Raw genomic sequence first — 14,209 nt, forward strand, 5'->3', positions numbered from 1 at the left:
CGAGTAATGAGGTTAACCCGGCCGATAGGGGTACCGAGGGAGGGATCTCGGGGGCTAGCGACCCTCACATATTGGTGTCAGAAACGGGACGATCCCCCGCACCCCCAAGGGAAAGAGGCCCCCCAACCCAGATTAAAATCAAATGCACATTTACGGGCAAAGGGATTCCATCATGGAAATCGTTTGCCCGCAGCATCAGGGGGGCTAAAAAAGTTAATGGGTGGTCAGATGAGGAGGCGTTGCAGCAGTTAGAGCTACATTTAGATGGGCGGGCAGCTGACTTTGTGGAAGCTTTGCCCGCAAGCGCACAAACTCAGTGGGAAGAATTAATGTGCGAACTCGAACGATGCTTCGGCGCCTATGATGAGGAGGAGGCGCAGGCAGCATTAGAGGCACGCCGCCGCCAACCCGGCGAAGATCTACGAGATTACGCCGAGGATGTGCGCATGTTGACCCAGCTCGCGTACCCAGAGTACGAGGCAAAAATAATTGAGGGCCTCGCCGCCGGTAAAATCCAGCGATATTTGGCACGCACCCCGTGGTGGCAGCCAAATGTAGACGGTGCACGCCTCTCCTTTAACACCCTCGTCGAGCGCGCGCGCAAATGCGAGAAACTCTCGGGTGAGCGCGCGCAGCCTCGAGGGAGGGGACGAGAGTGCGCCGTAGCGAGCCTACTCTCCGACGAGGAGGAAAAGCTCGCCATTGCAGTAAGGGGACGGGCAAGGGAGCCCCAGAGACCCAGCGAAACAACTCCGGGGTGGGTAGCTGGGTTACAGACCGGCATGGGAGATATTGCTAGCCAGGTACACCAAGTACGCGAGGAAGCAAATAAAAATGTGAAGACCCTCCAGTCTGAGATGGGTGAACTACGCTCGACAGTAGGGGGACTAGCCGGGAGGGTGTCCCAATTAGAGTCCGATGTGGGGCAACTGCGTACTGGGGGAGGGAGAGGGAGCGGACAGGGGACCCGCTACGGAACCGCCCCCCCTCTCCGGGCATGTTATATGTGCGATCGCCGAGGGCATCTAGTGAGAGACTGTCCTGAAATCACCCGAGCTCGGCAGGCGCGGGGGGTTAAACTCCAACGCCTCCTAGTGAGCGGACCAACTAGGGGTGCAATCGACGCGGTCCCGATACAAATAGACGATAATGAGAATAATGGCGAGCGAGTGATCTCCACACAGGTTCCAGCAACAACGCCCACGGAAACGGTGACTCCTGGCGACTGGCTACGGGAGCTGGTGGCGGGGATCACGGGGGCCACGTCGCTGGTGGAAGGGGAGGTTAACAGAGTGCGTACCCGAATCCTGCTAGACACGGGGGCGGTGGCCTCGCTCGTGAGCGCAGCGCACTGCAGCGCGATCGGGGTCGACGTGCGTCACCTGCAGGCACCGGACCGCGCGCTGCACACGGCGAGCGGAGCCGGAATGGGGCTGCTGGGGAGAGCCACCCTAGAGATCCGCATAGGCAGTCAGGTGTGCACCCAGGAGTTCTACGTGTCGAGTGCGTTGTATCACGAGTGTATCGCAGGTACCGACCTCTTAGAACGGCTGGGACTCAACGTGCAACCCCGCCAGCGATGCGCCACCATGGAGAGCAACGGCGAGCGGATACCGTTCTTGGGACGAGAACCGACGCGCCCCCGCTTCGCACCTGTGGCCGCTATCCTGGCGACGGCAGTCACCATCGGGCCGCTCACCGAGATGCTGGTGCCGGTGGCAACATCTCCCACCGACCCCGCGCTCCGACCATCAGGAGAGGTAATGCTAACTCCTCACCCGGAGTTGGCAAAACGGTATGGGGTCGTGGGATCCGCCACGTTGGTAAACGCAGATGGGGACCGATTGTTTATGCGGATGTTTAACCCCCACAGTACCCCAGCGATACTGCGGCGGCGCACCCCGATAGCCACCGTACACCCCCTGCACGCACGCCACTCTAACGACTCGGTGTTCGCACTCTGGGCTGAGGACCCCGGTCGTTCTGAGGGTGACCAGGACCTGGCCTGGCGAGTCGGCCCGACTCCCCGAGCCGAGGTCATTCCCCTGCTCGACGCGTTACATGCACCATGGGCGGATTTACCTAAGGGAGAGGCCGATCGGCTGCGCGAGTTACTGCGGGAGTACGCCGACGTATTCAGTGAACACGACTCGGACGTGGGTCGGACCGATCTTGTTAAGCACCAAATTGACACCGGTGCAGCCCGACCCATCAAACTCCCTGCGTACCGAGTGGGCGCACCCGAACGCGCCCAAATCAAAGAGGCAGTTGGGGACATGCTTCGCGATAACATAATTCAGCCCTCGGCGAGCCCCTGGTCAGCCCCAGTGGTACTAGTGACGAAAAAGGATGGGTCAACCCGGTTCTGCGTCGATTACCGTAAACTAAATGCAGTCACGCTCGGCGATGCCTTCCCCATACCCCGCATCGACGACACCTTCGACAGCCTCGCTGGAGCGCGATATTTTTCCACCCTCGATCTCGCGTCCGGGTACTGGCAGGTGGAGATGGCGGAGGAGGATCGGCCGAAAACCGCATTCACCACCCCGATGGGGCTATTCGAGTTTCGAGTACTCCCGTTCGGACTCACCAATGCGCCCGCGACGTTCCAGCGGCTGATGGAGTTGGTGATGCGGGGCTTGCAATGGGAACAGTGCCTGATTTACTTGGACGATGTGATAGTGTTCAGTAGATCTTTGTCTGAGCATTGGTCCAGGCTTCGAGAGGTGTTCCAGCGACTGCGAGCGGCTCATCTCAAGCTCAAGCCACGTAAGTGTTACATCGCACAACGCGAGGTGGGGTACCTCGGGCATCGCGTCAGCGAGGCAGGTGTGCACACCGATCCGGAGAAGGTACGCGCCGTAGTGGAGTGGCCACGGCCAAGGAATCTGACGGAGATCAGATCATTTTTGGGGCTCGCCACCTATTATCGTCGATTTGTGAAGGGATTCAGCGAGATTGCACGCCCCCTCACCCAACTCACCTCCCCTAAGCACCCCTACCAATGGACGGGGGCCTGCCAGACGGCCTTCACCACTCTCAAAGACCACCTCACCCACGCCCCCACCCTCGCTTTCCCCGATTTTACCACCGATTTTATTTTGGACACCGACGCCTGCAGCAGCGGGCTGGGCGCGGTGTTGTCACAGGTACAGGATGGGACAGAACGTGTCATCGCGTACGCCAGCCGGACCTTGAGTGGGGCCGAGCTGAACTATTGCGTGACCCGCCAAGAGTTGTACGCCGTGATTTTCGCATGCAAACAGTTCCGGCCGTATTTGTACGGCAGGAGATGTCGCGTACGCACCGACCATTATGCTTTGCAGTTCCTTCTTACATTCAAGGAGCCGCGGGGGCAGATGGCCCGGTGGTTGGCGCAGTTGCAGGAGTACAACCTGCAAATCGAGTATCGGGCTGGCCGGACGCATGCAAACGCGGACGCCTTGTCGAGGCGACCCACGGTGTACGCCGAGACAAGGGCGGAGGAGGCCTGCCCGTGTTTCACGGGGGGACGCTGCCGGCAGGCAACGGACCCCCGAGCGGCCGCGGCCACTGACCCCCCCCCAGCGAGAGAGAGTGCAGTGTGCGCCACAGAGGCCCTCACAGGTGGCACCGAGGATCCCGTCGACCGCCCGGCAAGCGCGGGACCCGCGGCTCGGGACCCGATCGAACGGATCCAGGAGGACGTCGGCTGCGCCTTCCCGGGCCTGAACGACGAGCAGCTGAGACAGACCCAGCAGCGAGATCCCGATCTGGCGGCAGTGGAGGCGGCCCTGCGGGAGGAAAAGAGCGCCCTACCAGGACCCTGGAGCGGTTTGTATGCCCGGTTGTGTGTGCAGAACGGAGTGGTACGGGAGTTAACCGAGGCCGGCCAGCCGGGGTGCATCTGTGTTCCTGCCCAGGTGCGACCCCAGCTGCTTCGGCTGGTGCATGACCACCCACTCGGGGGCCACGATGGGGAACGACGCACTCGAGAGACCCTGCGTCGCCAGTATCTCTGGCCCAAATTGGCACAAGACGTGGCGGCCTGGGTACAGGGCTGCCGCGCCTGTCAGCAGTGCGGGCCGAAACCGGCACGATACCAGGTGCCCCTAAGGCCGTTCCGCGTCAGCCGCACGAATCAGCTGGTCGGGATTGACCTACAGGGGCCATTCCCGCGATCCCATCGAGGCAACCGATATATCCTTGTCGCAGTAGAGTATTTCACCCGCTACCCCGTGGCAGTGGCCATCCCTGATAAAACGGCCTTGGTGGTGGCCCGGGCATTCGTGGAACACTACGTACTTAAGCACGGGATCCCAGAACGAGTCCTCACCGACCAGGGTAGCGAGTTCGAGGCCGAGTTGTTCCAGGCACTGTGCCGAGAGTTCGGAATCCAGAAGGACCGAACCACAGCGTACCACCCCCAAGCGAACGGTATGGTGGAGCGCATGAATCAGACCCTAGCGGGGAAACTCAAACGTATGGCGGCCGCAAATCAACGGGATTGGGACGAACACCTCCCCTACGCCCTTTTCGCCTACGCCACCACCGTACACACGTCGACGGGACAAACCCCGTTTTTAATGATGTTCGGCCGTGAGTCTCGTTTACCCGCAGATCTGCTATTCGGCGTCCCTTCCCCCCAGCCGGAGGAGGGAAGCCGCCCCGTGGAACACCTGTTGGAGACCCTGCGAGAAGCCCGAGGCCGAGCATACCCGCAAGGGGAAGCCGCGCATCGGCGGCAGGAACAGGGCACCCGACCCCGCATGGAACCCCCCTTATTCCTGACAGGTGCTAAGGTGTGGCTACACACCCCTCGCGTCGGGGCCGGGCAGGTGGGGAAACTGACGACCTACTGGCGGGGACCCTGGACCGTGGTGCGGCAGATATCCCCCTGGACGGTACTAATCTATGGCGGGGAGAGGGATCGAGAGACGGTGGTCAACGTCCGCCGCTTAAAACCGTGGAAAGCGGCCCCGGCGAGAGAGGACCCCGTCACCCGAAGGCCCCGAAATCCCGGAGTACCCGCACCCCTCGTGTTGGGGGGCCTCGCACACTACATGGGCCCCGCCGGGCCCCCGAGACGCCCCGATCCAGTCCGGAGAAGACGCGGACGACGGCCACTAAACCCTTCCGCTGCTGAGTTTGTGCCCCAGCCCACAGGTGCCGGAGGACGGGGAGAGCCGCTGGAGTGGAGGAGGAGACCGCCACAGGAGCTACAGAGGACGGAACCACCCGCCCCGAGGCCAGCCACCAGGTCCGGACGGATCCCCCGGACCCCGCAACGTTTCCTCGTGGGCGCGGCCCAAGCGAGGTGCTCCAGTCAACCCGGGACGGGGACTGGCACCTCGGGGGGCATTGTGATGCCGCCGCCACGAAGCCGTTCAGCAGGCGCCCAAACCACCGACTTCGCCACCACCAAGCAACGGAGCCAACCCCGCGTCCCCCTCACCTCACCTCACACGAACACACCCGCACGCATTCCCCCCCCCCCCATAGAGCTCCGAGGGGAGGTCACCTGGCCGACCGGTTTTTATCCGAGAAACCCTTATCGGGGTTAACTCTCACGGTTTCCGGCGATCAGGGAATTGGACGACCTCCCCCGTGCTACGTTGCGCCGCGGCGCTGCGACCAGCCGTAATATGGTGTGGTCGCGGCATGGGGCATTCGGCCACCGCGGTTGAGGTGCATTTTCCCCCCACACACACCCCCACGGGTCGACGGGGGAGGGACGGGACAGCACGAATAGCGGGACCGCAGGAGCTGTTGCGCATAGTCATGGAGGGTTGGGATAATTACGCTTGAGCGCGCAGGCACCATTGTTAGGGGAGTTAAAGGATAAGGCTATTAGTATAAATAATTGGGAGAGGGGAGGCACGCGAGGAGCCATGCACAGCTTCCCACGACGGGCCTTTGTGATGAACACCGCCGCATGAACCTCGATGATGGGGGCCTGCGTGAGAAAAGGATTGATTGGAATTTGCGCCGTGCAGGTCGCTCATTGATTAGCGGAACAAAGGCACCGCGGAGCTGCCTGGCCCGGGCGAGGGGGGCGCGTGCCATTGTTTGGAGTTCACGCCGCGCGGACAAAGGATTAATTAGCATAGCGAAGGCGCACGGTGCGTGGGAAGGGGGTAGGGGTCCGGGAATCAGGATAAATGGGAAGCGCAAAGGGGAAATCGGACGGTTCTCTCCAGGCCAGCGGACCCGCAGCAGCTCCAGCCAGCGACCCGGACGTCCGTGCGACGCGTCGAGGTGCGCTGTTAGCACCGGGAGCAGCGAACCACCGCGGGCACCAAACAGTGAGTGGGGAGGTGAAGTAGGGTAGCGTAAGCCGATAAATAGGGAATAGGTACAGGTTTGGGTGGAATAGGCCAGCCTCGTCGACTCACTGATTCAACATCAATTCGCAGGTAGCATATAATAAATCATTAATAGCTGATCGTGGCCTCGTGTGATCTCGTGTTATAAGTGTGAACGCATGTGGTACTGTGTATGCGTAAGCTCGCGGCGTGCGTAATCAGCGTACCCCAGGTGCGCGATCATAACGTGAGCGGCGAGCGCGGCGCAGAGCGGCGCAAGAGTGGGTATCGCGTGTGGAGCTGTATGCGTGTGTGCGCGCACGTTCACGACGTGTATAATACAGGTGCGCGATCCTAGCGTGAGTGGTCAGGGTTGAGTGAGTGCCGCGCAGCGCTGTGTGTGGGTGTGCGCGTACGTAATTAAACATGCCTACTACGCGGACCCGCGGGGGAGAAGAATCCTGGAGCGACGGCTCTCACCCCATGGGTGAAGAACGCAGCAGCGGTTCGCCTAGCAGCGAGGGGGCGAGTAATGAGGTTAACCCGGCCGATAGGGGTACCGAGGGAGGGATCTCGGGGGCTAGCGACCCTCACAGTTGGCTGTCTGGCCACATAGTAAAGATACACTTAATGATTTTCTAAATCATCTCAATGCACAAAACCCGGCCATCCAGTTCACTATGGAAATGGAGGTGAAGAACACACTCCCGTTCCTAGACATGGCCTAAATGGTAAAATAACACAGCGTTTACATAAAGCGAATGCACACTGATGCTTATCTGAATGCAGATTCACATCATCACCCAGCTCAGAAATCCTCTCTTATCAAGACGCTCATACATCGGGCTTAACAGTGTCAGATGGTGAAAGTCTAGTGAGAGAGATCAACAATGTTAAAGAAGCACTACGACAGAATGGCTACAATAATGCTCAAATTAACAGAGCACTGAATGCCAAATCACGATCGCAAAGCAACACTGCTGAAAGCGATCAGATTGTTAAAACAATTAAAATACCATATATCTCAGGAGTAACTGACAAATTAGCCCGTGTTTTGCAAAAGCAAAACATTAAAGTAAGATTTGGTACAGTACACAAAATTCAACTAGTATCTTGCACAAAAGACGAATTACCTAAATTATTAACAGAAGGTGTATATCGGATTAATTGTTTATGTAGCAGATTCTATATTGGACAGACGAGACGTAACATCAACCACAGCAAGAGAATTTTAAAAAAGTGTTGGAGGGTTAAAAAAAACGCCACTTTTTTCAAATTTTCTTGCTGTGGTTTTCATACCTGATGATGATTGCTTGTGTTGCAATCGAAACATCGTGATAATTTTATTGTTTTATATTTTTATTATTTTATTGTTTCTCTTCTACGTGACTTTACCGAAAGAACCAATAATATGATTACTAATCTATTATATACCCCCCCCCCTCACCTTTTATTTCTGCACTTGAGTAATTATAATAATTGGGTTCAGTTATTAAATAATACACATTACAACTAATTACTAATCTACAACACCATTCCTAATCATAACAATCGACTGATTACTAATCTGTTATATAATTACAATACTCCCCCCTCTGTCTGAAATCACTGCACCTGAATGAGTTAAATGATGACGTCACCCTTTTGCTCTATTTACAGTCCCTCCAGAAAAACGCGATTATGCGATCGCAAGATTTCACGCAAAATCAGCCAAAGTCCGCATATTTATGCGGGGGGCGCGTTTTTTCAAATACGCCGCACTTTCGCCGCATAAATTGCAGATTTCCGCCCGCAAAATATGCGGGCTTGCATGATTTCATAATCCCCGCATTTTCGTTGCAAAAAGTCACATATATCTTAGCAGAAAGTTGAAAAATGTTGCGTTTACTTCACACAAGCGCAGCCATTTCCCCTGTTGCCATGGGAACGTTATGAAGTGACGTCACTCATTACGCGACATCATTGAAAAGCTGCAAACCCCGCGATGCCAATGAAACGATGATGAAGCCCGCAAATCTTTCTCATTTGCCAACAAACGTAAGCGCAAAAGACCGCGCAAAGCAGTTCCCCAGTGTGTTACATGACAGTGGGGGCAAATTATTTTGCATAGCTACCTCTGTAAAACAGGAAACACACATTTTATTTTTTAATATTTTATTTATTCATTTTTACAGAAGTTGTAGCATATTCATTTTGTAAAGCTACAGAACTTGTTCGACTCAATGTTTTGTAAGTTTGAGCCATCTGTTTGTTAAGGTCTGAAATAAAACAAGATGAGAACTTAAATATTCCCAGCACTTTCTGTGATGTAGTATGCTTGCTTATCATAGGAAGTAATAAGAAATGACTCTTTACATTAAAGTAGTAGCCTAGTGAATAGGGTGTTGGGGGAATCATTTTTTTTTCTCTTTTTCATCAAACCGCAGTTTTTGCAAGTTCCCGCAATTTTTGCAAGTTCCCGCAATTTTTGCAAGTTCCCGCAATTTAATCGCATAAAATTGCATAAATATCCCGCATATTCCATCGCATTTTTTAAGAAAACGTGCCGCATAATCAACGATTTTTGCCCGCAACAATCACCAAAAAACTCCGCGTTTTTCTGGAGGGACTGTATTTAAGACCGGGAGCAAGGGAGGGCTTCACTATTCTGGCAAATTGCCCGATGATGCGGGATGTAATTACCAGCTAAACGTCGTACTCAAAAATTGTAAATGTTGTGGATTCACTCTTCAACACACCTGTGGGCTAAAGTAGTGAACTATTTGTCTTTGTCAATGTGACACATTTGTACTGATTGGCCGTGTCGGGTGGTGGAGGGTTACGACACATTTATCAATAAAGCGATCTAACCCAAAAACTTTATTATGAACAATTCATCATAATCTGAGACAAAGACCTGGACAATGAGTGACTGGAAAAGCTGGTGGAAACTATATAAAACAGGACCCTGCGGGATGGGCTGGTAGGAACGAATAACCAAAGAATATAAACATAATATATTATTACACTTGTTTAGCCAGGAAAGCCCCACTGAGACTAAAGGTTTTTGTAGGGTCCTGCCAAGTGTTTGCAGTAGGGGGCGATGTTGCTACACCGAATCGGACGATACGAAGGGAGAGTGAGGCCTACTTCTAGGCTTTAGGCCTAGCTGTAGGCGTTAGGCCGCTGTGAGTGAATTTGTAATTTAAATGTTTTAATTATTTATGTAAAAGCTTAAAATGTAAATGTTTCAATTTAAAAACATCAGGGAATGTAACATTGTAAAACATTAACTCCCTTTCACACACGCGGGAGTACGATACGAAGGGAGAGGTTGAGGCCTAGTTCTAGGCTTTAGGCCTAGCTGTAGGCTTTAGGCCGCCGTTAGTTAATTTTAAAATTAAATGTTTTTATTATTTAAGTAAAAGCTTTAAATTTAAATGTTTATATTTAAAAGCATCAGGGAATGTAACATTGTTAAACATTAACTCCCTTGCACACACGCGGGGGTACGATACGAAGGGAGAGTGATAGGCGTAGTTCGAGGCTTTAGGCCTAGCTGTAGGCTTTAGGGCACTGTGAGTTATTTTTTAATTTCAAAGTTTTAATTAAAAGCTATCTCAGGGAATTATAAGGGAATGTTACACTTGTTTAGCCAGGAAAGCATCACTGAGTCTAAAGGTTTTTGTAGGGTCATGGCAAGTGTTTGCAGTAGGGAGCGATGTTGCTACACGTAATCGGACATCGGACGGACGATATTATTTTTTACTTTCAAAGTTTTAATTAAAAGCTATCTCAGGGAATTATAAGGGAATGTAACACTTGTTTAGCCAAGAAAGCGTCACTGAGTCTAAAGGTTTTTGTAGGGTCATGCCAAGTGTTTGCAGTAGGGGGCGATGTTGCTACACGGACGGACGGACGGTCGGACGGACGGACGAAATAATCTATTGGTGGCTGGTCTACTTCGTTCCTACCAGTATAAAGACCTTAATCTGTACGTCTCAAAAACCTCTAGGGTACTTATGTACCACATTTCAGCTTTCTATCTGAAAGCTGAAATGTGGTACATAGTAGCTTTTAGGACACAACCAACAAAGATTGTTCATTTTCATGCCTCAAATCACGATTCTAAGTGCCCCATAAACATGTTTGTGAGTGTCATTCAAAACCCGTTCAAAATATATGATTGCGAGTTTTTGCCAATTGATAGAGCCTTAAGCAGAAAATAAAATAAAAGCGAGAACCATTATTCTATCTCTTATTGTTTTTTTAGATATTTCGGATTAAAGCGGGTTTGAACGAAAAACATTCGCATTTTATGATGTTCAAATCTAATAATTCGAAAACGGTAAAAGATAGCTTCCCTTCACAGAGTATTTAGTTAATTGATTTTTGTTATTTTTTTATTAAAAAAACGGAATCTTAAAATTCAGCGATTTCCGATGGGTACGTCTTTAAATATAATACGTTTAATCAAGTCGCCAGCAATTCTTGTATTATGGAAAATACACATTTTTGTAGTCGTTGTCCGTGTCTGGTCGTAGATCAAAATTGTCAAAAAACATATCAGGTTCATTATATATTAAAAAAAAAACGTTTTCCTGGCGAAGACATGTTTTATGAACTCGAAGAATATAACAAAGAGGAGATTGGAGACGTTACTTGTGGGTCATCTAACAAAGACACCTTTGCTGAACACGGCGTGAACTGAATCCCTTCACATGGTTTCCTCCAGGCAGACTTTTAAGCAGTATTGGGGACTTTACTATGCGGATGAGTCCTAATAAGTATGAACAGAATCCACAATTCTCTCTGCATCACTTGCTGCCTGTCAGTCAGTTACATTTTCTCAATCATTTTGATGGTAGCCTCACAGTGCAGTTCTTTGGGAACTGTTTCTGGGTTGTTTTTTCATCATGCCCATTGTCTATGATCTGGCTCACAATTCCCCGCTCGAGTAGAGATCCCACCTGGTCCCTTGTTAAATGATTTGGATCCAAGATCGGCCAAATCCATCACAGTGACGGATGCTGCACACGCAACGAAAATTGAGCCGAGTTGACTTGTGATTCAAATCACGAGGCTCCTGTAAATTGTAAAATTAACTTAAGCGGGTTTTTTTTTAATCAACCAGTCGAGGCGCATTCGACTGCCGAATAGTTGGTTGGCTGCGTATGGTGCGGAAGTTAGACAGAGATAGGGCTATCTAATCCATTCCATAGTTATAATCGCGATTTCGACGATTCGTGGCAATGTCAGCGCAGCAGTGACTTCGGTGAAATGATGGAAACACAATGGATATTTAAATGATCGCGTGGATGGGACGTGAATGTAATCGCGGTGCAAGGATCGGTGCATGCAAGCGGTTGAAGTCAACAAGGGTTTGATAAACGAAATTGATTGATCGGTCATCCCATCGATGACTTCGACTCAATGCGCCACAAACGGAAATCTTCACGCACAAAAATTGTCAACTTCAAAAAGCACTCGTGAGCAATAAATCCCCAGCGGGGGTTGTTATTATTATTGTCTCCCCCCACCCGACCTATCTAAAGTGCGCGTCAAATGCGTAGATCGCCAACTCATTGGGGGGAGTAGTATGCTCGAAACAGTGAACGATTTAAAACAAAATCAACAATCCATAACAGGTATTTTGAGTTAAATCACGTAAATATATAAATGTGTCGTTAAAACCTGCCACCACCCGACACAGCCAACTAGTGAGGGTTGTCATGTAAACAGAACATGCCAATTCTTCACTAGTACAGCACACAGGTGTGTTGGAAAGCCAAGGTACAACATTTACAATCTGAGTACGACGTTTCCCCAGTAATTACAAGCAGCTTCATCAGGCGCTAAATCAACACCTATACCCTTTGGTTCTTTCGGTAAAGTCACGCAGGTATACAATAAAATAAATCACGACGTTTCGATTGCAACACAAGTGTAATAAAAGACTCCCTCAAGCACTGCTGGTCTCCGTTGGTCTTTTATTCAAGTTCTTTCTCCGCACCCGCTGGTCTCCTCCGCGGACCAGCGTCGTCTCGTGCGCGCCCCGCACGCGCTTCCTCCTCAGCTCCTCCACTCGTCCTCACACCCCGCTGGTCCTGACAAGGGACCAGCGTCTCCTCTCGCGTGCCGCGCACGCTCCTCTCGCGTGCCACGCACGCTCCACTCGCGTGCCGCGCACGCTCCTCCGTTAGCTCCTCCTCGCGCGCGCCCCGCACACGCTCTCCCGTCAGCTCCTTCTTGTGCGCGCTCCGCACGCGCTCTCCCGTCAGTTGCTCCGCTCCTCCCCGCTCCGCACACCGCTGGCCGACGGTGTGCCGAAGCCCCATCAGCCACGTGGCTGATGGCGCGGCGGCCACCCAACGTGGTCCCGCTTCTTCACTCCAACAACTGACCCCGATCTCTTCCGGGCTCCCCTCTATATCCTCTCTCCCACGTGACCCTGACTCTATCCTTCCGAATCGTCAGATCCGGCCTTCCCATACTGCCCTGCTGGCTCCATCTCCATTCACCTCGCTTCCCATTGGAGCCGAGGTGAACGGCGGCCCCTCCCACACGCCCCCCATACCGGGCTCCGCCCCCCAATACCCCGGGCCGTGTGATTGGGCCAGAGCCCAGCAGCAACCCCATTTACGCTCGCATTACACAAGCAATCATCATCAGGTGGGAAAACCACAGCAATATATTTTTTGCTGAATTGAGAGAGAGATGCCATGGTAAGAGGTTATGTAGGTAAGAAAGGGGGAGGAGCAAGGGGGGAGAGAGAGGGGGGTGGGGTAAAGGGAGGGGAGCGCTTGCTGGACGCTAGGAGAGGGACGTGAAGCTGGACGGGGGGAATTGGGCTGGGCTGGAAGTGGGAGGCCGTGAGAGCTAGGAATGCAGGGGGGAAGTTAACTTGGGGAGAGAGGGGGGGAAGAGAGCTGTGTGGACGCTAGGAGAGGAACGTGAAGCTGAATGGGGGGAATTGGGCGGGGCTGTCAGTGGGAGGCCGAGGGAGCTGGAAATGCGGGGCAGAAGTTAACTCGGGAAAATAAACTAGTACCCGGCAGATATGATAGACAACAACCATGAAGCAGTTAGGGTTTTACCTGGTTAATAACATCCTTCCAATGGTTGCTCAATTTGTATCCATCTTCTCGGTTGAAGTCATGTCTATGTTTATGTATCTGGATGGCTTCATAAACAAACCTTTGATAGTAGCCCGAAGGTTTGCAGAGTACCTTGGTCTCAGAAAACACAATGTTACGTGAGCCCACAGCGTTATAACAATGGTCAGCTACAGCAGAGGTATTGGTTCTGCCGTGTTTTAGATCTGCCTTGTGTTCGCGGACACGGTCCGAGACATGTCGTTTAGTTTCTCCGATGTAACTGCTGCCGCAGGTACAACTCGGTTTGTAAACTCCAGGATATTGCATGTCAGGAATGACATCCTTCACAGATGGGATTAGATCACGGATTTCTCAACCACATCAATTCCATACACCCATCCATCAAATTCACCATAAAAGTGGAAAAGGATGGAAAGCTATCTTTCCTGGATGTTTTGCTGAAGAGACCTGATGGCTCGTTGGGACACTGTCTACAGGAAATCCACCCACACAGATTCCTATCTTAAACCTGATTCCCACCACCATCTGGCACAGAATAATTCCCTTATCAAAACACTACACCATAGGGCCCACTGCATTTCCGACCAACACCACCTAGCCAGTGAACTGGAATACATAAACCAGGCCCTCAAGATAAATGGGTACTCGGACCGCATTATTCGCAAAGTTGTTTCTCCAACTGTAGAGAAACAACCCCCTGAGAATGCAATCAAAACCATGTTAACATACATAGCATGTTACCAAAAAGGTTTCCAAAATCTTCAACAAACACAAGATCCAGGTCCGATTGAATACAGTACACAAAATCCGTGATCTAATCCCATCTGT

Source organism: Lampetra fluviatilis, chromosome 1, assembly GCF_964198595.1.
Source record: "Lampetra fluviatilis chromosome 1, kcLamFluv1.1, whole genome shotgun sequence".
Classification (NCBI taxonomy): domain Eukaryota; kingdom Metazoa; phylum Chordata; class Hyperoartia; order Petromyzontiformes; family Petromyzontidae; genus Lampetra; species Lampetra fluviatilis.